General features: G+C 32.3%; 1 long non-coding RNA gene across 1 annotated transcript; it reads left to right on the forward strand.

The window, feature by feature from the left end:
- Positions 1 to 8,262: 8,262 nt before the first annotated feature.
- On the forward strand, positions 8,263 to 15,037 carry LOC133201740 (uncharacterized). The gene is made up of 2 exons (XR_009723141.1): positions 8,263 to 8,393; positions 14,771 to 15,037. It is a non-coding gene; the product is annotated as an uncharacterized LOC133201740 (long non-coding RNA).
- Positions 15,038 to 15,700: the final 663 nt, after the last annotated feature.

The following is a 15,700-nucleotide window of genomic DNA, read 5'->3' on the forward strand; positions in this document are numbered from 1 at the left end:
GCAAGGCGCCTATTAGCTTCAAGCAAATCGTTGAAGAAACTCAATTTGCAATTATTCCACAGTCACATCTGCTGTGCATTGCTTTATGAAAAATAAATGAAACCATACCACTTCCTTACCTGCTAAATACGCGAAAATAAATAACTACTCCCAAAGAAATTCAAAATTAAGAAACCTTACAAGATGAAACAAAATATCCTGGTACAAATCACAAAGAACATCCGCAAAGTGCACAGTTTCTCATATGCCTTCATTCAAAAAGTTGGAACATTTATATAGAGGTTTATTGCAGATATTTGTTACTGAGCCTGCCATTTAAGAACGATGGGTCGACAGCTCTTGTCCGCTTCATTTTGTATTTTCACACTCATCGGCGGCGATGAAAAACAATCGGTCATGAAGCCACGAGTTTTTCAAACCGCTGTTATCTCGAAAGTCGGAGTCTATATGTTATTCCCGAACTGGCTGACAACTTCGCTCGTCCATTTCGACATTGACACGAAAAAGAAACCCCCTTTAAATGACATGTTACATTGAACCTTCACACAGAATTACAGACCACTCTTTTAACCGGCCTCATAAAGTTACACCAAACGACACAATGCAAAGTATCTAATACTTTGATAAGTGAATGACCACCCTTCTTCACTTTATCAGCTTAGCTGTCCGTTCGTCGCTCCATCGCCTAGCTTGTTAATGTGTGTAAAAGATGAGCTGCACTTTGACACCTGTTAGAAATATTGATACATGTTCCAGTCTATGACATATTGACGATGTAATGTATACAGTATGTCAAAAACATGGCTATCAATTTGTCAAGTCTGAATCTAAACTATTTAACAACAGAGAAATAATAAAAGGCCAGCTTTCGAAGCCTAGACAAAAGGCAAACCTCAAAACATAAGTCACGCAGAAAAGTGATGTAACATAAATATTTATCAATGAAAGTCATTTATAGCAAGCCATTATTATACACAGAACATACTTACAATAAAAACAGTATTTATTAGTGAGAAAGCGACAAGGCAGCGCTATGGAACAACATTATCGCGGTTTTATTATATGTTTGGGGATCATGAAAAAGCAAATGGAGAGGATTTGTGGTGTTTTTCTTTTACCATAAATACTTTTATACTGATGGCTAAATTGGTATGCAGAAATACATCTCGACTTCCACTCAGAGCATTTGGGAAAACTTGTATTTAATAAAAAGCTCTTTGTCTAAGGCATGACGGGAAAAATATAGGTCAGCAGTCGCCAGTACATCCTGTACAAGGTGGTCCAGCTATCTAACGAAATATACCTGTCAAAAACAACTAACACAATGTATAAATTAAAAATCTGGTTTGAATCAGTGAATTAGGACTTTTATTTTTCTCGTAAATTGCTATTTATAAAAAAAGACCCATGATGGAGGCGGAAGAACGCTACAAATCTACATTTGAATAAATTTGTAATAATTAACTTTTTCATATGTATTTAATTTTGTAGACAGTTTCTTATCAATTTTCAATTCTTTACCTAATATGATTTTCATATATAGAAATAAAAAGACCCATGATAGAGGCAGAAGTACGCTACAAATCTACATTTGAATTAATTTGTAATAATTAACGTTTTCATGTGTATATATTTCTGTAGACAGTTTCTTATCAATTTTCAATTCTTTACCCAATTTGATTTTCATATATAGAAATTTTAAATTTATGACTGGCGTCTTCAAGTATCTTTTATTTTCTTTTTTTGTGGAATGATTGTCAGTCGGTACCTTTTTTCTGTAGCAACACTCTACATGTTTATCGTAACTATTGTAATTATTGGGGATGGAAATCAGCTTTCATGGTACAGTATATATTTATAAGATATTTTTTTTTATGAAGTGATCATCTGATGTGTTTCTCCTCATGCATAATATCCTCAGATTTTTGTTGTCACGATTTCCATTAAACAAATATTGTACTTTAAAAGTCAATGAAATATTAAATTGGTAATATTTCAAACTCACAATTAAGTTACCTCATAGCTATCTTTGATATTGCCTAACATGCATTGGTAAGATAATTTCATGCCTTTTAATTAGTAGCAAATAATATGACATATAACTAAAATGATAAAAAATTCAACATGATGTAAATAAATGATGGGCATGTTTTGTTGTTTTCGTGAGAGATTCCAGTATGAAACACGTTCCACTTAATAAAACTGAGTACATGGGAATAACATCAAATAAACTGACTCAATAGTAATGGACAGCGACAATTCAAACCACTCTTCCTCATTTAACTGTAGAATTTCTACCTCTTATGCTACCCCAAAAGCTGATAAGAGACAAAATGTTCCATTGAAGGACGTATTAGAGATGAGGAATTTTCACCATTGCCACCGTTGGCAACGGGAGTTAGTCACGTTTCTCGGCTCGTTCGGTTACTTTGCCTACAAATGGTTTCAACCTCGTCCAGCAGTAATAGCTCACTCAAATAAAATGAATGAACAAGATTACATAAGATTTACGGCGTGGTATTGAACAGTTATCTTTTATAAAGCTTAAAATGTTCAAACAAAAATGTTGTCTGTGGCGGGCGTTTGTCAGTAATCCTACATTAGAGAAGGACCAACTTATGAAAGACGCTTCGGGATCAAGATACAATATACCTAAAGATATTATCAAGGATCCCGGGATGTAATAAAACACGCGAAATTAATTATTAAATTAGTCATAAGGTCTATAGTCGTCACCTTCCCAACACAGCATCTAAAAGTATCCAGGCTAAGAGGATATTTTAACGGCAGAAAGCATTGTATCTCCCAGCAAGAAAAGTGTATTATACTTATTAGTTTCTCCGCCATGTTTAATCTACCTTTTTTAAGATATCACGAAGACACTTCAAATAACTGGAAGCATGCCTGATGTGAATAATAAATCTTGGGTCTTTGGAATGAGCGAATTCGACGAGAGTTTGGAAATACCATTTCAATAATCTGTGGTGTACGGGTATGGGGTGAAAAGTGAGAAGCAACTTAATAAGAGACAGTGATTACGCGTAATAAATTACACAAAACTAAAGTTCCTGTGTCACATTTTCTAAGGAAAATCTCTTTATCCGTAAAAAATCCCTGAAATATTACGTCTAATCACCCATTTTGCACGCATATTAGAGACATAAATTATAGAAAGCTTATTCCTCCGGCTTTCTTTTGTCTTCCGCTACAAAAACAATGCGATTCATTCACGGACATTCAAACGAGGCGCGCGTTTTCCCTTCTCAAAAATTTAATGTACAGGCCAACATTCAAATAACAGAAAGACAGCGTGTTCCCAAGAGTACTATGTTTGTGACACGACAAGAAGATAAGTTGTCTGTAGTTTATCAAATGAGGCGTTTGGGGGTTGATAGTTTCTATGTGATGTATATCAATAACAGTTGTTGTTGATGGGCCGAGTGTGATCTATATCAATAACATTTTCAGGGTGATAGTCTGCTCAAGAACGTGGCGGGAAGTGTCAATCATTCATGGATCTCCAAGCTGTCACCGTGTGACAGGACCACGCCGGTCTCCTCTGTTGGGTCCCGGGTAACATCTTCATCAGACTGGTTAGCATTTTCTTTACCGCGTCATAACAACATGCGTTTTTACCACCATTTGAACTTATTGGAATAGTGAGCTGTCCACGGTGCTTCACTCCTGATGATATGGTTAGCATTCCAACAGCAAGACCTTCAGGCAATGCATGGACTCTGTCACCACCTAACAATGTCTCTCTAGGTATAGCACCAAAAATTCGCTCGTCACGGGATAGAAAGGTTACAATGGGCCAAGGTGCAAAAAATGCCATGCTCTACATGTACTTCAGTGCGTAAATGACTACATAATTAATTCATGTATATCTTTGGTTGACTGGGTCATCGGAGAAACGTGTCCGTTTTATGTCTTAATTACCCCTCTTGGACATCAATCACTGACGCAATAAAGTGGTCTCTACCGTCACTCTTCGATGCGCCTCGTTTCGTTTATAGCAACTCCTTTTACTACGAACAAGAAACAATACGACCTTTTAAGGGAGAAGTTCAAAACTCAACACAAATCTTGAAAGAAAAAAAAGTATTGCAAGAAAGGAAAACTACATGAAATATTTTTTGCTGTTTAAGAAAGAAATACAAATTAAAACATCTTTTCCTTACAGAGAGAAGTCTGTAAATAAAATTACGGTTTTATCAGTTAACCACCTACTCGAAACAATAAACCAAATGAAATAAAAGAGGTTATTTTAATGTTTACAATGTACGCATTGTTTTTGGCGCAAACACAAGCTGGTTTTTCCCCAGGGAGAGAAAAAAAAAAACTCGTATATGTAAACTCGTGTATGATACTGGTCCCTGTAGATATGAGCTGAGGGCACGCTGTTTTTGTACCGTAGCCCGAGGCAGCTGTCAAGCAGTAGAGAAATGATTGAAGACCCCTGTCAAAAAACTGGTGACAAACAGTAATGTTACCTGAATGCATGTAAATTTCTCATACTTAAGTAACAAGTCATGAATATTTTCACCGTAAACATATGTAAAGAACGTTACTTTAATAAGACGAGGAAATGGAAGCCAATTTTCTGGCTAATACGTCCTATGTCCTCGTGTTTGGGTTTTTATGTTTCGCGCTGGTTTGCAGAGTATTGAGTGCGCAGTGCGTTAATTATGTAAATGGTTCTGAATTTCCTCTGAAGGCACCATATTTGTGGTCAATAAGTATAATTGATTCTGAATATATATACGCAAAATTTTATTTCAAAAGACGGTCGGTCCTTTAAGTCGATCATTTTCCATGGAAACCGCCATTACATCGCCTTACCACACAGACGTAACAATTATAGAAGGATATATAAACGGAATAACAATTCATTCATTCACCCCTACATTTTGACTCTTGCTTTTTCTGATTGTAGAGAATTTATATTTTTCTGAATGAAAAAGCAACTAGTTTATTACTCATCTATTACTCGCCGGTAGATAATTTGGATTAATAATATCCTTATGATTGAGTAGAAGAATGGTGTTTACATTCGCCCATGGAGAGAATAATAATAATGTATTTTAAAGATTATCCATCGATTTTATTTCTGCCTTTGGTGGGACTTTTAATCAATAAATCCAGTCTCACTTGGTTTCTGAATTAATTTCATTTTTTTTCTATGTATTCTTTATATAAAAAGTGCCTGATTAGTTGAAAACGCATATGGTGCGTTAGTTTGTCATTAACGTATACAAAATATTTTCAACACCGCAAGGTGCGGAAATAAAAAGGCTAGCTTCCAAAACTAAAACCAAGTCACAATGCTGGATAAATACGTAGTAGGGGATTTCAGTTAATTCCTTAAAGAATACGATATGTTTGTCTGTCACAAGGAATTTAAGAATGTCTTAACTTTGACATAATATTATGAACATAAACTGTTTGAATGAATGGATAGATAGATATTAATTTATGCCAAATCAGGGCCCTTTTAAGCATACAACATAATCATTTATTTATTAAATAGTATATGCAAGAATATTTCATTTTTAGAATTTTATTGCGCAGAAAATAACAATGAGGTTTCACAGAAGTATAAACAGTGTAATGATAAAGATGGCTTAATTTTGTGAAGCAATTTGTAAAGCGGAGGACGAGTTGTTTGCTTATTCTCCAAAGTCCACAATGACAGACGGATGACCACTACCGAGATGACTTGATTTTATCACTGGAAAACGTCCAGTTTATATATTGACCAATCTTGATTGTATTAATCCACTACCATATAAAATATATTGAAATTGCAAAGTATACGCGAAATTCTTGATAAATATTGATAAATATTCCAAGTATTTATTGAGTATCTATAAATAAATATTCCAAGTATTTATTGGGTACATGTATATACATATGTATATAAATCATTGCAGACATTTAGACAACATTATTCTATTCATTTGAAAACTACATACATTTTATTATTCAATTGCAAGCGTAATATAAACTAGTGATACTCTGAGGGACGGATAGCCTGTATATATTTTGAAAAAAAAAATCACTTATGAATAAGCATATTGTATATAAAGAGGCAGCTTATCTTAAAAAGCATGCTAATTATTTTTTTGTGTCGGGTTCGATTTTTGTGGACTTCGGTGACCCTTTTTAAGGTCAACCGGACTTGTCTGCGAAACCGTCGTTTGTTGACAATTCTGGAGTCTCTCATCGGGTCATCTAAAGGAAACGTAAAGGAGTAATGTATATATGACTCCTGGTGTTAAATAAAGTGTCCTCTCTTGTCACTATACAAATATACCTGTCATTACACATCTTTGATCATTACATTTAGCAAGCTCTAACTTTTTTCCTTTATTGCGAATCTTTCGATTTATTGTAGAACTATGAACCTTCCCATCGAGTCAATTTTATTCTCAAAATGAAGAACGGAACATGTAGTCACACCGAGATTGAATTTCCTAACTGGATAATAGCTCAATATTTGATGTGAATTTGCATCCGTTAATGAAAATCTACGAAAGAATGACAGCTCCCAATTTAAGCCTTTCCTTCAAAGTAAGCTATGTTCAAGACAATCTTATATACCGCTAGGGATTAAGAGTTTTCAGAAATTAAAATAAAATTAAATCTGTACGTTTGACAGACATCCTCCACTCTTGTATATAACCTTCTAGACTTATAAATGCCTCGTTATTAGCGTTTTATGATTTGCCATGTGGACTGGGGAGAATTGACGATAACATCTTATCTAAAGGAACCGAAATCCAATTCTTTTTTGGCAGACCACTAATGTCAAGTCAGCGACAAAATCTTTCTACCAAAAGATATGTATTTGGCCACGTTAGATACGCTATCTGACAGCTTCGCATTGCAAGTCTTGGAATTTCAGATAAATGACTATAAATTCCACAAAAACACGTTCACTCTGGGTTTTACGTGACAATGTGGGGCGAACAAAATTGGCACTAGCATCTTCCATGCTTCAGATAACAAGAAAACAGCCAAATTGTTACTTATAATGGGGGTGTAAAAATGGTTGAATTCTTCATCCTGCCTTAAACCCTTCATTGTTTACGGTGTTACGAATTTTTGCCAAAAATTCACCGCTGGTAACAAAAATTACAAAAACTCTAATTAAAAATTAGAATAAGACTGATTTCCTTTATTTCTAATCTAGCATCTGCATTGTCGTAATCCCATAACATACATATAGAAAGAAATTTTTAAGATAGAAACGTTATAATGGAAAGAACTCTGCTGTTCCATGGTAGTGGGGCAATCGGAGACACACTCCCTGGAGCTTTTGATAAGAGACACTTCTTCTTGCTTATAAACAGTAAGTTTAAGTATGACCATAAAATAAATCGAAATGAAAAAGATTATTTTGTAAAAGTTGTCATCAAAGTATTAAAGAGAAAAAAAGAATATTAATAGCATGGTGTGCAAATATTCCAATTTATTCAAGATTTCTCCAATCCAAATGGTACTCTGTCAATCGACTTCCATACAATATTTGAAGAGTTAGTATACAATGCTCCTCATCAAAATAAATAAATAAATAAATAAATAAATAAATAAATAAACGATATGGGGGGAAAAATACCAAAAAAGACACATACTAGTAATGATAATGCCAAATAACATTTTATTATAATTACAACATGAAATATTTAATGCGTTGTATGTTATTTGCGTATGAATAAAATAAGTCATTTACCTATTGCAAATGTTCTTTGGTGTGAATATTTCCAAAATTTGTCTATCAATATGTAAACCCTTGATGACCGTTAGAATTTTTATATAAATTTAGATTCAGAAATTTACAGTAAAAAAAGCTTCAAATAAATATGAGAAACATTTCAATGTGTACATTAAAGAATAATTCAGATATTTAGCTTGTTTTAATCCTTCTGACTTTATTCATTTATTTACATGTCTTTGATTTACATGTCTTTGATAAATATAAATTTTCCAAAACTTCAATTTATTATAGTACAGCTATTTATAACAATATTATTTGTACATTACTCCCATGTAAACATTGTGAAGATAACATTGAAAAAATCTCGATCTTATATATATATACATCGTATGAAAAGACCACAGTGAAACGATTCAATGTTCCAAAATCCTACAACAGAGAAATAATTGAATTAATAAAAGTAAAATCGAATAAACCCTGCCCGACCTAATTAAAGGTACCAATACAACAAGTTAGATGTCTTGTACATAATTTAGGGACACAACGGGTCTACAGGAACTAATGATTTCTGTGACTTAAAGTGTGGTCCTGCGAAGAAGACTGAAGACCTGGATCTTAGAAGAAACTGAAAAAAAATATGATGTCACCCATTGTGTGAGCTGCTAACGAAAATGTAAGTAACTCTTAATGCAATTTTGTTAGGTAACATTTACTTTATGCAAAAGACTGTAATAAGCGTGAGAAAAATCCCACTTGGGCTTAATAGCAGAAAGAAATAGATTTCGTTATTAAAGACAAGTTGTTAAAAGTTTTCAATACAAATTTGTCTGGAAAATCTCTCTTTTGTAGATAATATAAAGACAGAATTTTTATAGATATTTTTTCTTATGATAATAAAGGCGTTTTTCAATGACATTTTTCAATTGTTTTGTTATGCTGGAAGATATGTTTAAGAAGGGTTGCTTTACTGAATTTCTTGATTTTCAAGGTCAGTAGTCAAGGTCACAAATTGCTTTTTATATGTTTTCCTCATAGAAATGGTGAAAAGATTCCCTTAATGTGCCTTAAATATATATATATGGGGAATTTTTTTTTTAAATTTGTATGTTAAGTTCGATAATAGTCTCCTGATCATCTTGCTATAAAGCAGTCTGTCTCGATGGTCCTTTTTTATATTCGATGGACACTCTATGTTTAAAGAAAGTGTTTAATCGTTTTTGAAACGTTTGTATCAATGTAAAGAGGAAGTTGGGAACATTTTAAAAATCGTAAATATATCATTGTCATTTAAGCAAACTAGAATTCAAAATTAAGGACATTCATAGGCCAGATTCTAATTGGCACAATCATAAAGTTGTGACTATTGTTAACATTTTTAAAAATGTAATTATGTTAAATTCTTCATTGTCATTATTTGAATTGCAGAGGTTCTTAAAATAGATATTAATTGGAACTACTATATTTCCACTTTTTGTTGTATTTTTGATTTACTCTAGATCCGTTTTATTTTGGCTATCTTTCAAAAGAGTGGTATTAGTGTTCATACGCTAAACTTGGCATAGTGGCAGCTCTTGTGGTTACCGTGGGTATCTAACCTTGAGGCCATCACATTATTACCAGGGTCACAATGAGTTTAAAACATTCGTTTTTCCCTTTCAGCTCTAAATTAATATGCCTTCTTTTGCTCTTATAATTATTTTCAAGCTCCTTTATTATAAATTATGCTGCATGGTCCGGATATTGTTCTCTTATTTTTTGTTTGGATCCAGTCTCAGTTTAAAAGTACCTAAGTAGGACACCTATACTTTCAACTTTACAGTGGGTGGCTTGTCGATAGAATTCAATCACGTTTCAGCATTTCTTATATCTGATTATTAAAAGAAACAAATTATTTCAAATATGATACTTTAATAATTTAATACTTTCTTCATATACTTTTACTCCGTGATTGGAAGGTCGTGTGTTCGAATCACGGCCGCGACTGACCTAAGTCGATAAAAAATAGGTAGCAACTGTTCCTTCGCCAAGCACGCAGCACTTTGAAGTGAAAGTTGCGGTCCTTTGGATGAGACCTTATAAACCGAAGCCCCGTGTCACGGTGGGCGTTGGCACGATAAAGAACCCTCACTGCTCAGTGGCCCTGAGTGCCGAGTAAAGGTCTAAATTTTAAGACCTTCACCGGTATATGGTGACGTCTCTATATGAGTGAAAAATTCGAAAATAAAATCAATCATACACTTTTAACACTTGCTAGAAGGGAGAAACTATGGTGATCAAAATTTCAATGAAAGGAATATCATGTCAGGATTTTTGTAAAATTTGATATGTCCTTGAATACATCAATACGCACAATTCAGCAGCTAAATTACCAAATTTATTGCATCTACAGACTAATTGATGTTTGCGCCATGGATGGCGTTCTTTTGTATCGGTTAAAGTTGTTCAGTGGAATTTGCAAGCTATAATATTATATGCTATATTATATATAATTCATTGTTTAAACGTGATGTGCTACTCAGTTCCGTTTCATTTACTTTTCTGTAACACATATTGTTAAAACAGGCTGGCAAAAATATTAAGTTAAATGAAATTGATGAGTTAAAATCCATAAAAGTTTAAATAGAAAACACTTCAGGTCGAGGAAGAGTCCCCTGTGTACATTAAGCAAAAATTAAACGTGATATCTTTCATCGAGATGTAATAATAATGAAGTAATTTTTTTGTGGGATGCTACAACTTAATGTTAAAAATTAATTAATTCTTTTAAATATAAAATTTTAAACAAACCGTTATAAGAAAATCAGTATAACAATTTAAACTTCTAACTTGAAACCCTTAGCACGTGCAGATGGAATAAAAGTCATGACATGCAACCGGAAGTACCATTTGTACATGAACATGATGTTGTGGTCGGACTCTGACGTGTAATATTACATACATTGGACAAGACAATTAGTGGTAATGAAACTAAATAGTTTATTTTACAACATTGTGTGACAGGCTCCAGGTGTGTTCGAGTTGAATGTGTTAATACCTACTCTGTTGGTCGGCATCCTCTTGCTATATTCTCATGAGTCTTACCTATTAAACTATTATAAATAGTCTAAAAAAAGGATATAAACAATCTTAAATATACATGTTTGAACGTATACCAAAGATGTGGAAATTTGTCCTTATTGCGAGCGCACAAGGAAGAAAATATATACACTATTTGCTCAGTATTTCTCTGATTCAGTTCTAAGCTGTGTAGCAGTTTGACATTTGTGCTGAAAGTCAAAACTGTAAATCGTCTAGTTCATTATAATTAGCCTATATTTTAGTTAATTTAAAGACCTGATGACAAATAAAAGTGCCACAATTTAAATAATGTTGACTTTTACATGTTTTACTGACTAGAACAAATATGCTTCGTAACAAATATGTTTATTATATAATATTTAGATAATGACGTTAAATTATTAGATTTTGCTGATTTTCACTACTGGGGTAGTAAATTCATAATTATCATTAAGAACATCAAAAATGTAAACAAAGAAAATAATAAAGAACGTTTTTCCAGAGTAAACAGATCAAGTTGTTTTATTTACTGTTTATTAATTTTTCGACTTACTTTTGTTTGTTAGAATTTTCAATTAGGCCATATTTTTAATAGTTTTAAGTACAGTAATTTTGTTAAGGCAATTTTTTCAGAACGAAAACAAAACAAACAAATATTATTATTGGGACACGGAAAACCAGGCTTTAAAAAAACTGAAAAGGGTCATGCAAAGTAAATCAACTCATAGTTTGATTTTTGCTATACCGTGTGACGTTTTTGTGTGTTTTCAGTTTTTGTTTTCATTTGGTTGATTTCTTGAAACCACCTTCAAAAGTCTCTTGCTCCTTATATGCCCTTTAATTTATTGGAAGGCAGAATCATCGTTATTTCAAAATTCGATATTTAAAACCTGTGTCATATATTAACTGTATAATAATTAAATGTAAAATATGTTGTGATATATTTTGCTTTTAAATCCTTTGGTGATGCCTTTGATTTTTTTTTAAATGATAATGTTATTGAAATTGACAAATTATAGATGATTGGTTAATAAAACAAGGGTTGTGTCAAATCAGGAACATTGCAGTGACGTTATGATAGTATTGTAGACTCTTCTGAGGTTATTTTTGGTCTTTTTAGCCACTGCAGTTGCAACAAAATAATTTTCTTTGATAAGTATTTGATGAACACAGAATCTAACTCAGTGATAACATTAAAAACGATAGCAGTAGTCCTATCAACTTCATGTAAGAGTTGTAGAATAAAACGGACATGTCACAGAGACCAACAGAAACTGTATAGGATTCCAAAAAGGTAAAGACATGTTTTATCTAAAATGTTTATGATTCGGACACCATGAGCCCAAAGGTAATTTGAAACAATAAATGTTTATGATTCGGACACCATGAGCCCAAAGGTAATTTGAAACAATCCTTCGTATGGATTTTTTAAAAAGTAAAACAGCTCCATGAAAGAACTTCATACTTACGGCATCAAATAAAGATGGTTTTGGTTATTGTACATTTTAAGTAGGACTTCTTTCTACAACGCTTGGTAAATACATGCATCGTACATATGTAGCTTTATATACTAGAATTTATTTCCTGAAAATAGAATTAAGTCATGTATGCAAAAGTTTAGAAATTATATGACATTTGCAACCCCAGGATGCTTAAAAGATGCTGATAAAATGTCAAATATCGTTTTACAACCTCATACTAATGGTAGACCATGTAGCAATCACATACCTCTATATCAGTAGAGCTGTCTTGAATATGAACCAGAACAGCTAAGGTGTAAAGACAATTTGCATAAAATCAATTTTCTCTTCTTCCTTGGACCATAATGTACACAGCAATTATCAGGCTGGGAGGCCAAAACATTTCATTTAACCTTGCCTTCGTTCGACGGTTTGTCGTTCTCCAATTTACGGCGATTAAACTGTTGTATTTCGTTGTAAATGTCTATTTCCATCAAGGCAAATCTGGCGTCTTTGGGACTATTATAAGGAGTCTGCATTCAGTATAAAGACTACGGTAGAATTTGACAACAAAAATTAATGACACTGAAATACTACACTACATAATTTTACAACAAGATTTTGTGCGACTTGTATCCACTCTAGATTTCTAAAAGAGCAGCACATGACCCTTTGGTGCTAGATTTCAGATGTTTATTTCCACACAAAACGTGAAAATGAATTCCAAATTAGGCTATAAAAGGTGATTTTATACAAACGGTTAATGAGAGAAAACTTTAATGTTATTGTAGATATATCCGATATAATTACATCTGTATTCTGATAACACGAATGCCTGTCTTACATGATACTAAAATGCGAAAATCCTTTGTTTTTTTTTCTTTACACTTATTTTATTTTATCAGATCCTATAAAATCTAATGTTTTTTGCCATCAGAAGTATTCATAGAAAGTTATTTTTTCACATACTAGCACTTAAAAAGGAAATAAAGAATAAAAGTATTAAGATAAATATAAAAATTCAAAAATCTTAATATTTTGAGTGGAATTGCTGTGTCATTTGTTTATGTTCTACTTCATTATTATTCAAGATTATGTAAATGTGATTGCATATAAGTGAAAACACCCAGATTGCTAAATACATAAAGTATATGCAAATTCCCTTGGACTTTGTCCATATAGATTATAAAATCAATGACCTCTTGAACTATCTATTTACTATTCATGTATTTAAAAAAAAATTCTTTTGATAACTTTATATGCATTTAAAGAAAAGACAATAATAAGTACCCTGCATATTGAAAATTGATGTGGATCGATATGTTACGTAATAAAGTCGTTAAAAATATTGTTATTATGCCTTATCTTGTCCTCGAATATGAAATATTCGGCAAATATAAACACATGTATCTAAAGTATTTGAATTGTGGTGAGATTGTATAAATTGCCTTACTTGGTACGCAACTTATTTTAATATCATATTAGCACACACAGGAATATTTTTGAAAGGTGTTTTAGTAGAAAGTATTGTATTAAGCCATTAATCTTGAATAGAAAGAAAGGAATTTTAGTGCTCTTTAGAAATATATTCCACAGACGCAATATTTAATAACTGTTAATTAAATATATGTGATTTGTCATATATTGTAAATATATTGTGTTTTATCATATATTGAAGCGTATAAAATTTGATTTTTCAGAAATGCAGATATAAATTAGATAATTGTAAAATTATTCAGAATGGTTCAAAATATTATAAATAAAATATTTCGTACTTTTTTAACAAATGTGCAAGAAGACATCTTGATTTTTTCACGTTTTAGAGAATAAATAAACTATATGCACTTTTAAGTGAATAAATGAAATAGAAATGTATATGCCATTCCTGCGTTAATTAGAAAATTGATTTGAAAATATTTTTTCGACTGTACATGTAGAGTTTGAGCCATTATGGAGATGTCGATTTTTTTTCACAAAATATTACTAATATGTTTTGAGTCGTAGGGAACTTATTTGCTTAGCTAAATATATAGTACCATATTGTTCATAAATATAGCTGTTGTGTATTATAACATTTTGTCATTTCTGTGTATATATAATTTCAATGTTTACTTCAAAATATTTAGATTAATAGCACAAAGATGAACTAAATTCTTATCCACTTCTTGACGCTGTTAAATATTGGTAGTATTGATGAGATTTATGGCTAATGTTAGCAGTCTGCATAATTTGTATATTTTATTCTCATGTTTATTACAGTAATATTTGAGTCATACAGTAAAATTAATTTTTGAAATATTTTTTTTTGTATTTACTTGTATGTGTATCCATAGTATATAAACTTAAGATTTAACTTCTGTATGAAAAGAAAATGTTTCACAGACTGATTAACATTTTATAATTAAAATATAATTGAAATGAATTAATATCTGATCATTTTTGGTTGTATACATATTTGTAAATAAGCTCTCTCTCTCTCTCTCTCTTCAACGACCCTGAGTTTACCCTGTGTTCTTTTTATTCCCCCTGTTAGCGTGTGAAGACCTGTATGCTACAGTGACGCTGTAGTCTTAAGGTACCAGGTTCTTGGAATGGAATGCCGTTTGATCTGGGAAGGAAAGATTTATCAGGAGTTAATCTTCATTTGCTTAAGTACACACTGTAATCCAGACCACTGTGCAGTATTAAAGGATAATCTTATTAATCTAGGAACGAAAGAATATGCCAACATCATCTTTCTTTGAAATGTAGCTTTCAGTGCAGTCAAACTCGGATTATAATTAAATATTTTAACATTGTGTATTTTTAGTTTGTCGTTTCTTTTATGTTGCTCTTTACATGATAAAAACGTATAAAATGTCAACTGTGACAATAGATATTTTACATTTTATTTTCCTTGTTCGTGACAATCATTTTTATGACTAATAGACGATATTTAAAATTTTATGATTTGTGCCACCTAGCAGTCTCACGCTGGAACTCAATACACTGCAAAAACCCTCTGTGTTGAAACCGTCCATAATAATGCATTTAGTGGTGCACCATATCAGAGATGACCCTTCACAGATAGAGGAAGATATGATATTGGTTTGTTGCATTTTATACCATGCATTGACTCCCATCAAGCACTTGCTGTTGAAATTTCAGTAACTAACACTACAGATATTGTCACAGCATGAAATATGTGGTAAATGCACGACATGATATAGGAAACATTTCACACTTGTGAATGAAATATCGACAGCGTTCTGCATATCTTAATTTTCTCGTACTTTTACATAGTATTGCCAAGCCATAGGGTTGCGTTTCCGAAGCAGAGCATATCGGAACGTTTGGACATCGGGAGGCTAAATTAGATAGCCATATTTAGATGAAGGTTTACTGATAAAGCCCCATTCCTTGACATTTAGTGGATATTCTAAAGGGGGGTATAGTAGGATGGTCCTGAGGGAAATAATGATAC

The sequence above is a fragment of the Saccostrea echinata genome, unplaced genomic scaffold (assembly GCF_033153115.1).
Source record: "Saccostrea echinata isolate AGI-Se365-2 ecotype Australia unplaced genomic scaffold, CSIRO_AGI_Sech_v1 ptg000002l, whole genome shotgun sequence".
In the NCBI taxonomy this organism is placed as follows: Eukaryota; Metazoa; Mollusca; class Bivalvia; order Ostreida; family Ostreidae; genus Saccostrea; species Saccostrea echinata.